The sequence below is a fragment of the Denticeps clupeoides genome, chromosome 14 (genome assembly GCF_900700375.1).
Source record: "Denticeps clupeoides chromosome 14, fDenClu1.1, whole genome shotgun sequence".
Lineage (NCBI taxonomy): Eukaryota > Metazoa > Chordata > Actinopteri > Clupeiformes > Denticipitidae > Denticeps > Denticeps clupeoides.
The window spans coordinates 847237-859901 of NC_041720.1; the positions used below are offsets into that span (position 1 = coordinate 847237).

General features: G+C 39.6%; 1 protein-coding gene, 5 non-coding genes and 15 pseudogenes across 6 annotated transcripts in view; all 21 read left to right on the top strand.

The window, feature by feature from the left end:
* Positions 1–12665, top strand: part of LOC114802910 (delta(14)-sterol reductase-like) — a 212756-nt gene that overhangs the window by 4969 nt on the left and 195122 nt on the right. The window lies entirely within an intron of this gene.
* Positions 63–181, top strand: LOC114763891 (uncharacterized; annotated as a pseudogene).
* On the top strand, positions 327–445 carry LOC114764033 (uncharacterized; annotated as a pseudogene).
* Positions 590–710, top strand: LOC114763886 (uncharacterized; annotated as a pseudogene).
* Positions 854–972, top strand: LOC114764013 (uncharacterized; annotated as a pseudogene).
* On the top strand, positions 1116–1234 carry LOC114763903 (5S ribosomal RNA). The gene has a single exon (XR_003742400.1). It is a non-coding gene; the product is annotated as a 5S ribosomal RNA (ribosomal RNA).
* On the top strand, positions 1379–1496 carry LOC114764015 (uncharacterized; annotated as a pseudogene).
* Positions 1640–1758, top strand: LOC114764017 (5S ribosomal RNA). Its single transcript, XR_003742482.1, has one exon. It is a non-coding gene; the product is annotated as a 5S ribosomal RNA (ribosomal RNA).
* On the top strand, positions 1902–2018 carry LOC114764016 (uncharacterized; annotated as a pseudogene).
* Positions 2163–2281, top strand: LOC114764029 (5S ribosomal RNA). Its single transcript, XR_003742483.1, has one exon. It is a non-coding gene; the product is annotated as a 5S ribosomal RNA (ribosomal RNA).
* On the top strand, positions 2427–2547 carry LOC114764036 (uncharacterized; annotated as a pseudogene).
* On the top strand, positions 2957–3075 carry LOC114763882 (uncharacterized; annotated as a pseudogene).
* Positions 3221–3338, top strand: LOC114764025 (uncharacterized; annotated as a pseudogene).
* On the top strand, positions 3482–3599 carry LOC114764002 (5S ribosomal RNA). Its single transcript, XR_003742472.1, has one exon. It is a non-coding gene; the product is annotated as a 5S ribosomal RNA (ribosomal RNA).
* On the top strand, positions 3744–3863 carry LOC114764035 (uncharacterized; annotated as a pseudogene).
* Positions 4275–4392, top strand: LOC114763889 (uncharacterized; annotated as a pseudogene).
* Positions 4535–4652, top strand: LOC114764014 (uncharacterized; annotated as a pseudogene).
* On the top strand, positions 4794–4911 carry LOC114764039 (uncharacterized; annotated as a pseudogene).
* Positions 5054–5172, top strand: LOC114763952 (5S ribosomal RNA). The gene has a single exon (XR_003742432.1). It is a non-coding gene; the product is annotated as a 5S ribosomal RNA (ribosomal RNA).
* Positions 5312–5429, top strand: LOC114763892 (uncharacterized; annotated as a pseudogene).
* Positions 5840–5958, top strand: LOC114764021 (uncharacterized; annotated as a pseudogene).

The following is a 12665-nucleotide window of genomic DNA, read 5'->3' on the forward strand; positions in this document are numbered from 1 at the left end:
TTCACTCTGTCATATGTTTTCAAGCCTAAGTTGTTAAAAGTCCAAGATTTTCAACAGAGATTGCTTTCGGCCATACCAGCCCAAGAACGCCCGGTGTCGTCTGATTTCGGAAGCTAAGAAGGCTTGGGCCTGTTTAGTACCTGGATGGGACACTTTCTGGGAATACCAGGTTCTGTAAGCTTTAACTGTTGAAAAACTTTTTAAAATGAAGTTTTTTTTGCATCGCTTTGTTAGTTTTTTTCTAAAGTAAGTTAAGAGGTATTTTCACTCTGTCATATGTTTTCAAGCCTATGTTGTTTAAAGTCCAAGATTTTCAAGCAGAGATTGCTTACGGCCATACCAGCTCAAGAACGCCCGGTCTCGTCTAATTTCGGAAGCTAAGAAGGCTTGGGCCTGGTTAGTACTTGGATGGGAGACCTCCTCCGAATACCAGGTGCTGTAAGCTTTAACTGTTGAAAAACGTATTAAAACGAATTTTTTTTGCATCGCTTTGTTAGTTTTTTTCTAAAGTAAGTTAAGAGGTATTTTTACTCTGTGATATGTTTTCAAGCCTAGGTTTGTTTAAACTCCCAGATTTTCAACAGAGATTGCTTACGGCCATACCAGCCAAGAACGCACTCGGTGTCGTCTGATCTCGGAAGCTAAGAAGGCTTGGGCCTGGTTAGTACCTGGATGGGGAGACCTCCTGGGAATACCAGGTTCTGTAAGCCTTTAACTGTTGAAAAACTTTTTAAAATGAAGTTTTTTTGCATCGCTTTGTTAGTTTTTTTCTAAAGTAAGTTAAGAGGTATTTTCACTCTGTGATATGTTTTCAAGCCTAGGTTGTTTAAAGTCCAAGATTTCAACAGAGATTGCTTACGGCCATACCAGCCCAAGAACGCCCGGGTCTCGTCTGATCTCGGAAGCTAAGAAGGCTTGGGCCTGGTTAGTACTGGATGGGAGACCTCCTGGGAATACCAGGTGCTGTAAGCTTAACTGTTGAAAAACTTTTTAAAATGAAGTTTTTTTGCATCGCTTTGTTAGTTTTTTTCTAAAGTAAGTTAAGAGGTATTTTCACTCTGTGATATGTTTTCAAGCCTAGGTTGTTTAAAGTCCAAGATTTTCAAGCAGAGATTGCTTACGGCCATACCAGCCCAAGAACGCCCGGTCTCGTCTGATCTCGGAAGCTAAGAAGGCTTGGGCCTGGTTAGTACTTGGATGGGAGACCTCCTGGGAATACCAGGTTCTGTAAGCTTAACTGTTGAAAACTTTTTAAAATGAAGTTTTTTTTGCATCGCTTTTGTTAGTTTTTTTCTAAAGTAAGTTAAGAGGTATTTTCACTCTGTGATATGTTTTCAAGCCTAGGTTGTTTAAAGTCCAAGATTTTCAAGCAGAGATTGCTTACGGCCATACCAGCCCAAGAACGCCGGTCTCGTCTGATCTCGGAAGCTAAGAAGGCTTGGGCCTGGTTAGTACTTGGATGGGAGACCTCCTGGGAATACCAGGTTCTGTAAGCTTTAACTGTTGAAAACTTTTTAAAATGAAGTTTTTTTGCATCGCTTTGTTAGTTTTTTTCTAAAGTAAGTTAAGAGGTATTTTCACTCTGTGATATGTTTTCAAGCCTAGGTTGTTTAAAGTCCAAGATTTTCAAGCAGAGATTGCTTACGGCCATACCAGCCCAAGAACGCCCGGTCTCGTCTGATCTCGGAAGCTAAGAAGGCTTGGGCCTGGTTAGTACTTGGATGGGAGACCTCCTGGGAATACCAGGTGCTGTAAGCTTTAACTGTTGAAAAACTTTTAAAATGAAGTTTTTTTGCATCGCTTTGTTAGTTTTTTTCTAAAGTAAGTTAAGAGGTATTTTCACTCTGTGATATGTTTTCAAGCCTAGGTTGTTTAAAGTCCAAGATTTTCAAGCAGAGATTGCTTACGGCCATACCAGCCAAGAACGCCCGGTCTCGTCTGATCTCGGAAGCTAAGAAGGCTTGGGCCTGGTTAGTACTTGGATGGGAGACCTCCTGGAATACCAGGTGCTGTAAGCTTTAAACTGTTGAAAAACTTTTAAAATGAAGTTTTTTTGCATCGCTTTGTTAGTTTTTTTCTAAAGTAAGTTAAGAGGTATTTTCACTCTGTGATATGTTTTCAAGCCTAGGTTGTTTAAAGTCCAAGATTTTCAAGCAGAGATTGCTTACGGCCATACCAGCCCAAGAACGCCCGGTCTCGTCTGATCTCGGAAGCTAAGAAGGCTTGGGCCTGGTTAGTACTTGGATGGGAGACCTCCTGGGAATACCAGGTGCTGTAAGCTTTAACTGTTGAAAAACTTTTTAAAATGAAGTTTTTTTTGCATCGCTTTGTTAGTTTTTTTCTAAAGTAAGTTAAGAGGTATTTTCAATCTGTGATATGTTTTCAAGCCTAGGTTGTTTAAAGTCCAAGATTTTCAAGCAGAGATTGCTTACGGCCATACCAGCCCAAGAAACGCCCGGTCTCTGTCTGATCTCGGAAGCTAAGAAGGCTTGGGCTTGGTTAGTACTTGGATGGGAGACCTCCTGGGAATACCAGGTTCTGTAAGCTTTAACTGTTGAAAAACTTTTTTAAATGAATTTTTTTTGCATCGCTTTGTTAGTTTTTTTCTAAAGTAAGTTAGAGGTATTTTTCACTCTGTGATATGTTTTTAAGACTAGGTTGTTTAAAGTCCAAGATTTTCAAGCAGAGATTGCTTACGGCCATACCAGCCCAAGAACGATTTCGGTGCTCGTCTGATCTCGGAAGCTAAGAAGGCTTTTGGCCTGGTTAGTACTTGGATGGGAGACCTCCTGGAATACCAGGTTCTGTAAGCTTTAACTGTTGAAAAACTTTTTAAAATGAAGTTTTTTTGCATCGCTTTGTAGTTTTTTTCTAAAGTAAGTTTAAGAGGTATTTTAACTCTGTGATATGTTTTCAAGCCTAAGGTTGTTTAAAGTCCAGATTTTCAACAGAGATTGCTTACGGCCATACCAGCCCAAGAACGCCCGGTGTCGTCTGATCTCGGAAGCTAAGAAAGCTTGGGCCTGCTTAGTACCTGGATGGGAGACCTCCTGGGAATACCAGGTTCTGTAAGCTTTAACTGTTGAAAAACTTTTTTAAAATGAATTTTTTTTGCATCGCTTTGTTATTTTTTTTTGTAAAGTAAGTTAAGAGGTTTTTCACTCTGTGATATGTTTTCAAGCCTAGGTTGTTTAAAGTCCAAGATTTTCAAGCAGAGATTGCTTACGGCCATACCAGCCCAAGAACGCCGGTCTCGTCTGATCTCGGAAGCTAAGAAGGCTTGGGCCTGGTTAGTACCTGGATGGGAGACCTCTTGGGAATACCAGGTTCTGTAAGCTTTAACTGTTGAAAAACTTTTTAAAATGACGTTTTTTTGCATCGCTTTGTTAGTTTTTTTCTAAAGTAAGTTAAGAGGTATTTCAATCTGTGATATGTTTTCAAGCCTAGGTTGTTTAAAGTCCAAGATTTTCACGCAGAGATTGCTTACGGCCATACCAGCCCAAGATCGCCCGGTCTCGTCTGATCTCGGAAGCTAAGAAGGCTTGGGCCTGGTTAGTACTTGGATGGGAGACCTCCTGGAATACCAGGTGCTGTAAGCTTTAACTGTTGAAAAACTTTTTAAAATGACGTTTTTTTTGCATCGCTTTGTTAGTTTTTTTCTAAAGTAAGTTAAGAGGTATTTTCACTCTGTGATATGTTTTCAAGCCTAGGTTGTTTAAAGTCCAAGATTTTCAACATAGATTGCTTACGGCCATACCAGCCCCAAGAACGCCCGGTGTCGTCTGATCTCGGAAGCTAAGAAGGCTTGGGCCTGGTTAGTACTTGAATGGGAGACCTCCTGGGAATACCAGGTGCTGTACGCTTTACCTGTTTGAAAACCTTTTTAAAATGAAGTTTTTTTTGCATCGCTTTGTTAGTTTTTTTTCTAAGTAAGTTAAGAGTATTTTCACTCTGTGATATGTTTTCAAGCCTAGGTTGTTTAAAGTCCAAGATTTTCAAGCAGAGATTGCTTACGGACCATACCAGCTCCAAAAACGCCCGGTCTCGTCTGATCTCGGAAGCTAATAAGGCTTGGGCCCTGGTTAGTACTTGGATGGGAACCTCCTGGAATACCAGGTTCTGTAAGCTTTAACTTTTGAAAAACTTTTTTAAAATGAAGTTTTTTTTTGAATTCGCTTTGTTAGTTTTTTTCTAAAGTAAGTTAAGAGGTATTTTCACTCTGTATATGTTTTCAAGCCTAGGTTGTTTAAAGTCCAAGATTTCAAGCAGAGATTGCTTACGGCCATACCAAGCCCAAGAAACGCCCGGTCTCGTCTGATTCGGAAGCTAGAGGCTTGGGCATGGTTAGTACTTGGATGGGAGACCTCCTGGGAATACCAGGTGCTGTAAGCTTAAACTGTTGAAAAACTTTTTAAAATGAATTTTTTTTGCATCGCTTTGTTAGTTTTTTTCTAAAGTAAGTTAAGAGGTATTTTACTCTGTGATATGTTTTCAAGCCTAGGTTGTTTAAAGTCCAAGATTTTCACATAGATTGACTTACGGCCATACCAGCCCAAGAACGCCCGGTCTCGTCTGATCTCGGAAGCTAAGACGGCTGGGCCTGGTTAGTACTTGGATGGGAGACCTCCTGGGAATACCAGGTGCTGTAAGCTTTACCTGTTTAAAAACTTTTTAAATGAAGTTTTTTTGCATCGCTTTGTTAGTTTTTTTCTAAAGTAGGTTAAGAGGTTTTTTCACTCTGTGATATGTTTTCAAGCCTAGGTTGTTTAAGTCTAAGATTTCAAGCAGAGATTGCTTACGGCCATACTAGCCCAAGAACGCCCGGTGTCGTCTGATCTCGGCAGCTAAGAAGGCTTGGGCCTGGTTAGTACTGGATGGGAGACCTCCTGGGAATACCAGGTGCTGTAAGCTTTAACTGTTGAAAAACTTTTTTAAAATGAATTTTTTTTTGCATCGCTTTGTTAGTTTTTTTCTAAAGTAAGTTAAGGGTATTTCACTCTGTGATATGTTTCAAGCCTAGGTGTTTAAAGTCCAAGATTTTCAAGCAGAGATTGCTTACGGCCATACCAGCCCAAGAACGCCCGGTGTCGTCTGATCTCGGAAGCTAAGAAGGCTTGGGCCTGGTTAGTACTTGGATGGGAGACCTCCTGGGAATACCAGGTGCTGTAAGCTTAACTGTTGAAAAACTTTTTAAATGAATTTTTTTGCATCGCTTTGTTAGTTTTTTTCTAAAGTAAGTTAGAGGTATTTTCACTCTGTGATATGTTTTCAAGCCTAGGTTGTTTAAAGTCCAAGATTTTCAACATAGATTGCTTACGGCCATACCAGCCCAAGAACGCCCGGTGTCGTCTGATCTCGGAAGCTAAGAAGGCTTGGGCCTGTTAGTACCTGGATGGAGACCTCCTGGGAATACCAGGTGCTTGTAAGCTTACCTGTTTAAAACCTTTTTAAAATGAAGTTTTTTTGCATCGCTTTGTTAGTTTTTTTTCTAAAGTAAGTTAAGAGGTATTTTCACTCTGTGATATGTTTTCAAGCCTAGGTTGTTTAAATTCCAAGATTTTCAAGCAGAGATTGCTTACGGCCATACCAGCCCCAAGAACGCCCGGTCTCGTCTGATTCTCGGAAGCTAATGAAGGCTTGGCCCTGATTACTACTTGGAGAGGAACTTCCTGGGAATACCAGGTTCTGTAAGCTTTAACTGTTGAAAAACTTTTTAAAATGAAGTTTTTTTTGCATCGCTTTGTTAGTTTTTTTCTAAAGTAAGTTAAGAGGTATTTTAACTCTGTCATATGTTTTCAAGCCTAGGTTGTTTAAAGTCCAAGATTTTCAAGCAGAGATTGCTTACAGCCATACCAGCCCAAGAACGCCCGGTCTCGTCTGATCTCGGAAGATACAAAGGCTTGGGCCTGGTTAGTACTTGGATGGGAGACCTCCTGGGAATACCAGGTTCTGTAAGCTTTAACTGTTGAAAAACTTTTTAAATGAAGTTTGTTTGCATCGCTTTGTTAGTTTTTTTCTAAAGTAAGTTAAGAGGTTTTTTTCACTCTGTGATATGTTTTCAAGCCTAGGTTGTTTAAAGTCCAAGATTTTCAAGCAGAGATTGCTTACGGCCATACCAGCCCAAGAACGCCCAGTCTCGTCTGATCTTGGAAGTAAGAAGGCTTGGGCCTGGTTAGTACTAATCCGTGAAGAGAACAGGGTGCACTCTTGTTTTAACGTTTTTTTGAGCAGTGTCAGCCATATCCAGACAAGCTGCATTTGTCAAGTATGCCTTGTTACCACAATCATTTAAAATTTTAGCCACCTCCATAGCATCAAGAACTTTAGTTAACAACCAGCCCTTCAGTATGCTATCCATTTGGAAGTGGAAGTCCGTCAGAATATTTTCTCGCCCTGTCATTTCGCATGAACACATAATAATTCCCAAGTCCTATAAGGGCTAAAACCTGAAAGATTAAGCAATAAATCACACTTATGAATATTTTTGAAAAAAATTAAATATAAACACATAATAGTATAAATAGCTGCTGTTTATTAAAGAACATTATCACTGGATATTGAGGCATTTCTTCTAATACCTAGAATAAATAACAGTTTCAGACATTCGTTTGGGGTCCATGTTGACTCTAAAGCTAATAAGGACACATCTTCATTATACAAGATTATTATGCTGATGAGCGCTATAGGATGAATGTTAGTGGGAGCGTCTCATCGTACTGAGACCACAAAGTTATATTGATAACGGCCAAATGAGCTGGTGTCCAAAAGTCCATTGATACGGTGAATGAAGAAGCCGTTGTCTGAAAGACATTACGGACATTATGGCATATTTGGAGACCAGTCCTTTTGGCCAGGATGAATTTCACGTCAGATATGAAATTCAGCACTTTGAGGATGATCATCTCTTCTGATAACCTTCTCTCCGACTGGCCACCTTGGCTCCCAAGGTCTGTACCGTTTTTCTGCTAATCTGTTGCCATCCTGGCACAAATGTTGCATAAAGTTCCTGGTCAAGATGTAGTACACCTCTTAAAGAACATTTGGCAACACGATTATTCTTGACCTGATTGCTATACAAGTATCTGTCAATCATGTGGGGATCCATCTCAAACCTTTTCGTCAATCCAATTTTGTGGACCAACGTCACATTGTCTGGCAAGATGCAGCTGTTTATGCAGCTGTTTATGTGGGTTTTGAAGATCTGCAGGTCTCTCCCGATTGATGCCAGTTTCTAGTTCCTACGATTTGTCCTGTGTATGTTGCAGAACGCCGTTCAATGTGTATTCTTGCCTTTCTTGGTGTATCTTTAAAAGTTCCTTATTTCTTCTGTAGGACTTATACCATTGGTTAGAGAACAAGTAGCACATTATTAAACCAGCTACCGTTGTGATGAAAAATGCGAAAGCAGTTTCGTACATTTAGAAGAAACATGCAACGTTTTTTCTTTAAATACTTTCTTATCAGTGAGCAAGAACAATACAGTGGGGAATCTTTGTCCAGTCGTCAGGTGTCCATCTCATTGAGGTCAGATGTTTGATGTTGATCATCGGTGTCCCACAGCTTTCTCACTTTATGTATGAAACAACTTGTCCAGTTGTTTAGTTTTTTTTCAGTGCGGTTGCAGAACCAGTGTAAATGCACAAGAGCATTTTCCAATAACTTTATCCACTTTACCATGATATTCAGTGGACCTTCCATGATAGAATGCACCACAGTGCCAAGAATTCTTAAAATATTACTCATAAAGTTTAAACTTGCTAAAAATGCATAGGAAATGCCTAGAATAGCATAAGTAAGGCCTATAATTGCATAGGAAAGGAATAGAATTAGGATTGCAGATCTTCCAAAGATTACGTTTGAACTACCATCGGTTAGTTTTGCTATTGTTTACATTTTTTTGTTGAGAAAAAACAATAATTGAATACATTTGGCTTAAATGCATTCCACCCCAACTGTGTGAAGAAAGAATTGTGAATAAAAACTATATATTTCGAACATTTCCATGTGTCCACCCTCATCTTATTTTAAAAAATGTTTGATGGCGAGCCTTGACAGGAGGAGGTGTTGCAGAATGTGTGGAGTGCCGCAGAGTTTGGTCCTTGGACCTTTATCAATCCGTCCTTTAAGTGCATTATAAACCACCTTTACACACAACTCTACCTATGGTTCATACCTTGTTAAATTGCGGGAGTTGGGTTCAAGGTCAGAGTTAGAGATGCTTATATACTGTACTGAGTAAATATTCAGTTTCTCGTTTATAGTTGATTCAGAATTCTGCTGCCAGGCTAAGTGGATTAAAACAAGGGGTTGAGTCCATATTATACCTGCACACACTCCACTGACTGCCGGGAACATGGGAATATAATCATAATTATACTTGACCAAACACCTGAATATAATCCTACAGAATCCCTGGGCTTTGTATCTATAAGACATTGTCATGGTTTGAAATCAAAGTATTTTTTTCCATTTTGTAAATTTGTAAAAGCAAATAATTGCTTATTGATGGCAATTTTGTGCCCAGGCAATAACCCATACCATATCAGATCTGGCATTCTTTCCACAGAACTAAATTCCCAGTTTTACCTTGATAATGTCAAGCTTCAAGCACTGTCTCTGATCAGCACTGGATTTCTGCACTCTCTCATTCGTGTAACCAACAGCTTCCAGTACGGCCAATAATTTCTGCTATCATTTTAATTATACTATTTTATACTCATGCATGCACTATTAAGATCTTCGTAGAATAGGAACTGTCCACCAACCAGAGTTGGCATGTGCTGATTATTGAGACCATTTGGACTCATCCGCCTTATCTTATTTTACATTTAAAGTAAATTCACAAATGGAAACGTGTAAAATGAAGAAGTAAAACTGAAGAAATAATGTGTTCACAAACAAACTCAGACTTCATTTTTCCAGAATTCAACAAATCCACTCAGTTTTTTATACCCCACTTCCATCATCTCAAAGCATGTTCTTATGTTGCCCGCGGCCATGGACATATAATACTGAATATATTCCAGTATCAATCTTATATTTGAAATAAAAAAAGTTTGCATTACTTCTTGATTTTCAAAAGTCCCGTCCTCTCTATTTAAATAGCTGCCTAATCAACCTGGATAGTTTATTAAAGATTTAATTACAGATTTGTTAAATATTTCCTTAAATTAATGACGCTAAGATGCTGAAAGTACACTCTTCTTTTACTGAAAATATATATAGAACGAGAACAAGAAATATGTAATAAATACACAACTTAAACATTTCAACAAAAACCCACTCCTGTAGTCTTTCCACAGATCTGGGCCCGGTTTTTCAAACAGTTTAATCCGGATAAAACTGATCCGGATTTAGTAATCCTTTTTTTTAGTAATCCGTGATCATGTTATCCATTTTACTTTTGAGCCAGTTGAAACAATCTGATCCGGATAGGAACTTTTCAGGATCACCAAATCTGGATAACCAGACAGGATAGGAAATCACAATGTAGAACTATAGATATGTAAAGAACATCAAGGAGAATAGCCAGTGTGGGGTCAATATAAGTTTATTCTTATTTGAAATGAAACACATACATTTAAAAAAAGAAAAACCCACCCCATCCTCTTCCAGCAGTTCGCTCATCTGAGACCTACAACACAAACACTGTACATTGAGGATATTAAGAACAACTTTCAAATATAGATGTATTGAATAAAAAAAAAGACTTCATGTCAAATACTCCACAATAATTTCGGACTTGTCCCTGTAACTACTGATTGTAAATCGCTCTGGATTAAGGACGTCTGTAAATGCTGTAAATGTAAATGTTCTCGCATCAGGACTGCAACCTGAGCTGCGGACCTTGTGACTTCTTATAAGAACGACTTTCCCACATTCGGGTTTTTAATTTACCTGAACTGGATACCAAACTTTGATACTTTGGTGGTGCAGACGGCGATGCTCACGTACCAAAAACAAAGCGTCATCATTCAGCGAAAAATTACACTCGCCCAATCTCACCATCTGATGGTGCAGGTTCAGATATTAGCTCATCAAGTTATATTCACGGTAAAGATCTCCAGCTTTCCTAAGGCCATAAAACTAAATCCCTGAAGGTCTTTAGAACCCAGACTAGTCGCACTGCAGGTCCTGTCATCACAGTCTGTAATATCTAGAGGTGACTTGTTAGATGACCTCAAGTAACTGGGTTAAAGTCCCTTTTATCACTGCGAGGAAGCAGAACCCACACAGACCTCATTTCCAATACAAGACATGAATTAAACTGGTTCTGGGGGACAGTGGCCAGAGTTGGGCCACATTACTGCACATTCGAAAAGTCAGTTGCTCTTCACTACTTTTACTTCATTAGAAAATATGGCTCTATTCATTTTCATATATATTAAAGAAAACTAACAAAACATGCATCAAAGTACAGAAAGAAACAAAAAAACCTCACACTTCATCTTTTCAGAATTCAACAAATCTGTTCAGTTTTTTATACCCTCAAATCTCTCTTTATATACTTGCGCCCTGTCTGCCAGAGCTGTTTCCATGCGGTGGCGGAACACGTTTAAAATCTCAAAGCATGTTCTTATGTTACCCACGGCCATGGACATATAATACTGAATATATTCAAGTATCAATCTCATATTTGAAATAAAAAAAGTTTGCATTACTTCTTGATTTTCAAAAATCCCATCCTCTCTATTTAAATAGCTGCCTAATCAACCTGGATAGTTTATTAAAGATTTAATTACAGATTTGTTAAATATTTCCTTAAATTAATGACGCTAAGATGCTGAAAGGTACACTCTTCTTTTACTGAAAATATATATAGAACGAGAACAAGAAATATGTAGACGAATTAACATGTAATAAATAAACAACAAAACTCCTGTAGTCTTTCCACAGATCTTCTAAAGGTCTGAGGTCTGGAGACTCCATGATCTCAGAAGCCACTCCTTTTATTACCAAGGTAAAGTGTCTTGAAGATCCATGACCATTCCTCAGTGTTCAATCTCCCCATAAAGCCTGACATATCCACTGTTGTGGACGACCATTTAGGTCTAAATCTACAGGGTGGTAGTAGCCTAGTGGGTAGAGACCCAGGTTCAAACCCCACTTACTACCATCATGTCCCTGAGCAAGACACTTGACCCTAAGTTGCTCCAGGGGGGGACTGTCCCTGTAACTACTGATTGTAAGTCGCTCTGGATAAGGGCGTCTGGTAAATGCCGGAAATGTAGAATGTAAATCTTCTTCAGAAAGTCTAAAAATGACTAAAGTCCAAGTGTAGCAGGCCTCTTTAATAAGGAAATGAGCCGTCGTCGTGTGTAGCGAACATCGCCCGACCCAGCTTGGACCTTAAGTACAATATTAATTAGCATCGGTAGCCCACGAGGGGCGAATTCCCATAATATTTGGCAGAAGGCAGTTTCATTACTAGTATTAATGTGTGTGTAGGAAGTGGGAAAGTTACGTATCATTATTATTATGACTACTAGTACTACTCGCTAAGTAGGTGCATTCATGAGGGCTTGTTCTTTATATATAAAGGCACCTCCATTTGTGACACACCCTGAATGGACGGCCTTAGCATTTGCCTACATTGCCTGCACCATGGGGCGGCCCTCATCAAAGTTATTAAGGACAAATCACACCCAAACAACAGTGCATAAGGGCATCTGCCCATCCTCCTTCCTAGGTGGGTCAGCCAGTCTGGTAAGAACCTGGTTTTCTCGGCTTGGGACCGTCACCAAGAAATACACGGTCACCTGTTGTTTGAGCTGCTTTTGACCTTGACATCAGCCCTCCTTGTGACTGGTCGTTCAGTTCTTTATGTTAAGGGGAGGAGCCTGTAATAACCGATTGACAGCACTCACATATTCCCTTTTCTTCACACCCTGCCTCCTCACTTTAGAACCACATACACACTTCTTAATGTATACACAAGTTTATTTTATCATTCAGACATTTGTACTTCTCACATCAGGACTGCAACCTGAGCTGTGGACCTTGTGACTTCTTATAAGAACGACTTTCCCACATTCGGGTTTTTAATTTACCTGAACTGGATACCAAACTTTGATACTTTGGTGGTGCAGACGGCGATGCTCACGTACCAAAAAAAAAAGCGTCATCATTCAGCGAAAAATTACACTCGCCCAATCTCACCATCTGATGGTGCAGGTTCAGATATTAGCTCATCGAATTATGTTCATGGTAAAGGTCATGACAAAAAACAGCTGCACTGAAATCCAGCAGGCAGCTGAGAGACCTGCTGGTCGAGGGGTTCCGGGGGACGAGATCTCCAGCTTTCCTAAGGCCATAAAACTAAACCCCTGAAGGTCTTTAGAACCCAGACTAGTCGCACTGCAGGTCCTGTCATCACAGTCTGTAATATCTAGAGGTGACTTGTTAGATGACCTCAAGTAACTGGGTTAAAGTCCCTTTTATCACTGCGAGGAAGCAGAACCCACACAGACCTCATTTCCAATACAAGACATGAATTAACTGGTTCTGGGGGACAGTGGCCAGAGTTGGGCCACATTACTGCACATTCGAAAAGTCAGTGAAGAAAGAGAAGTTGCTCTTCACTACTTCTACTGCATTAGAAAATATGGCTCTATTCATTTTCATATATATAAAAAAAAAAACATGCATCAAAGTACAGAAAGAAA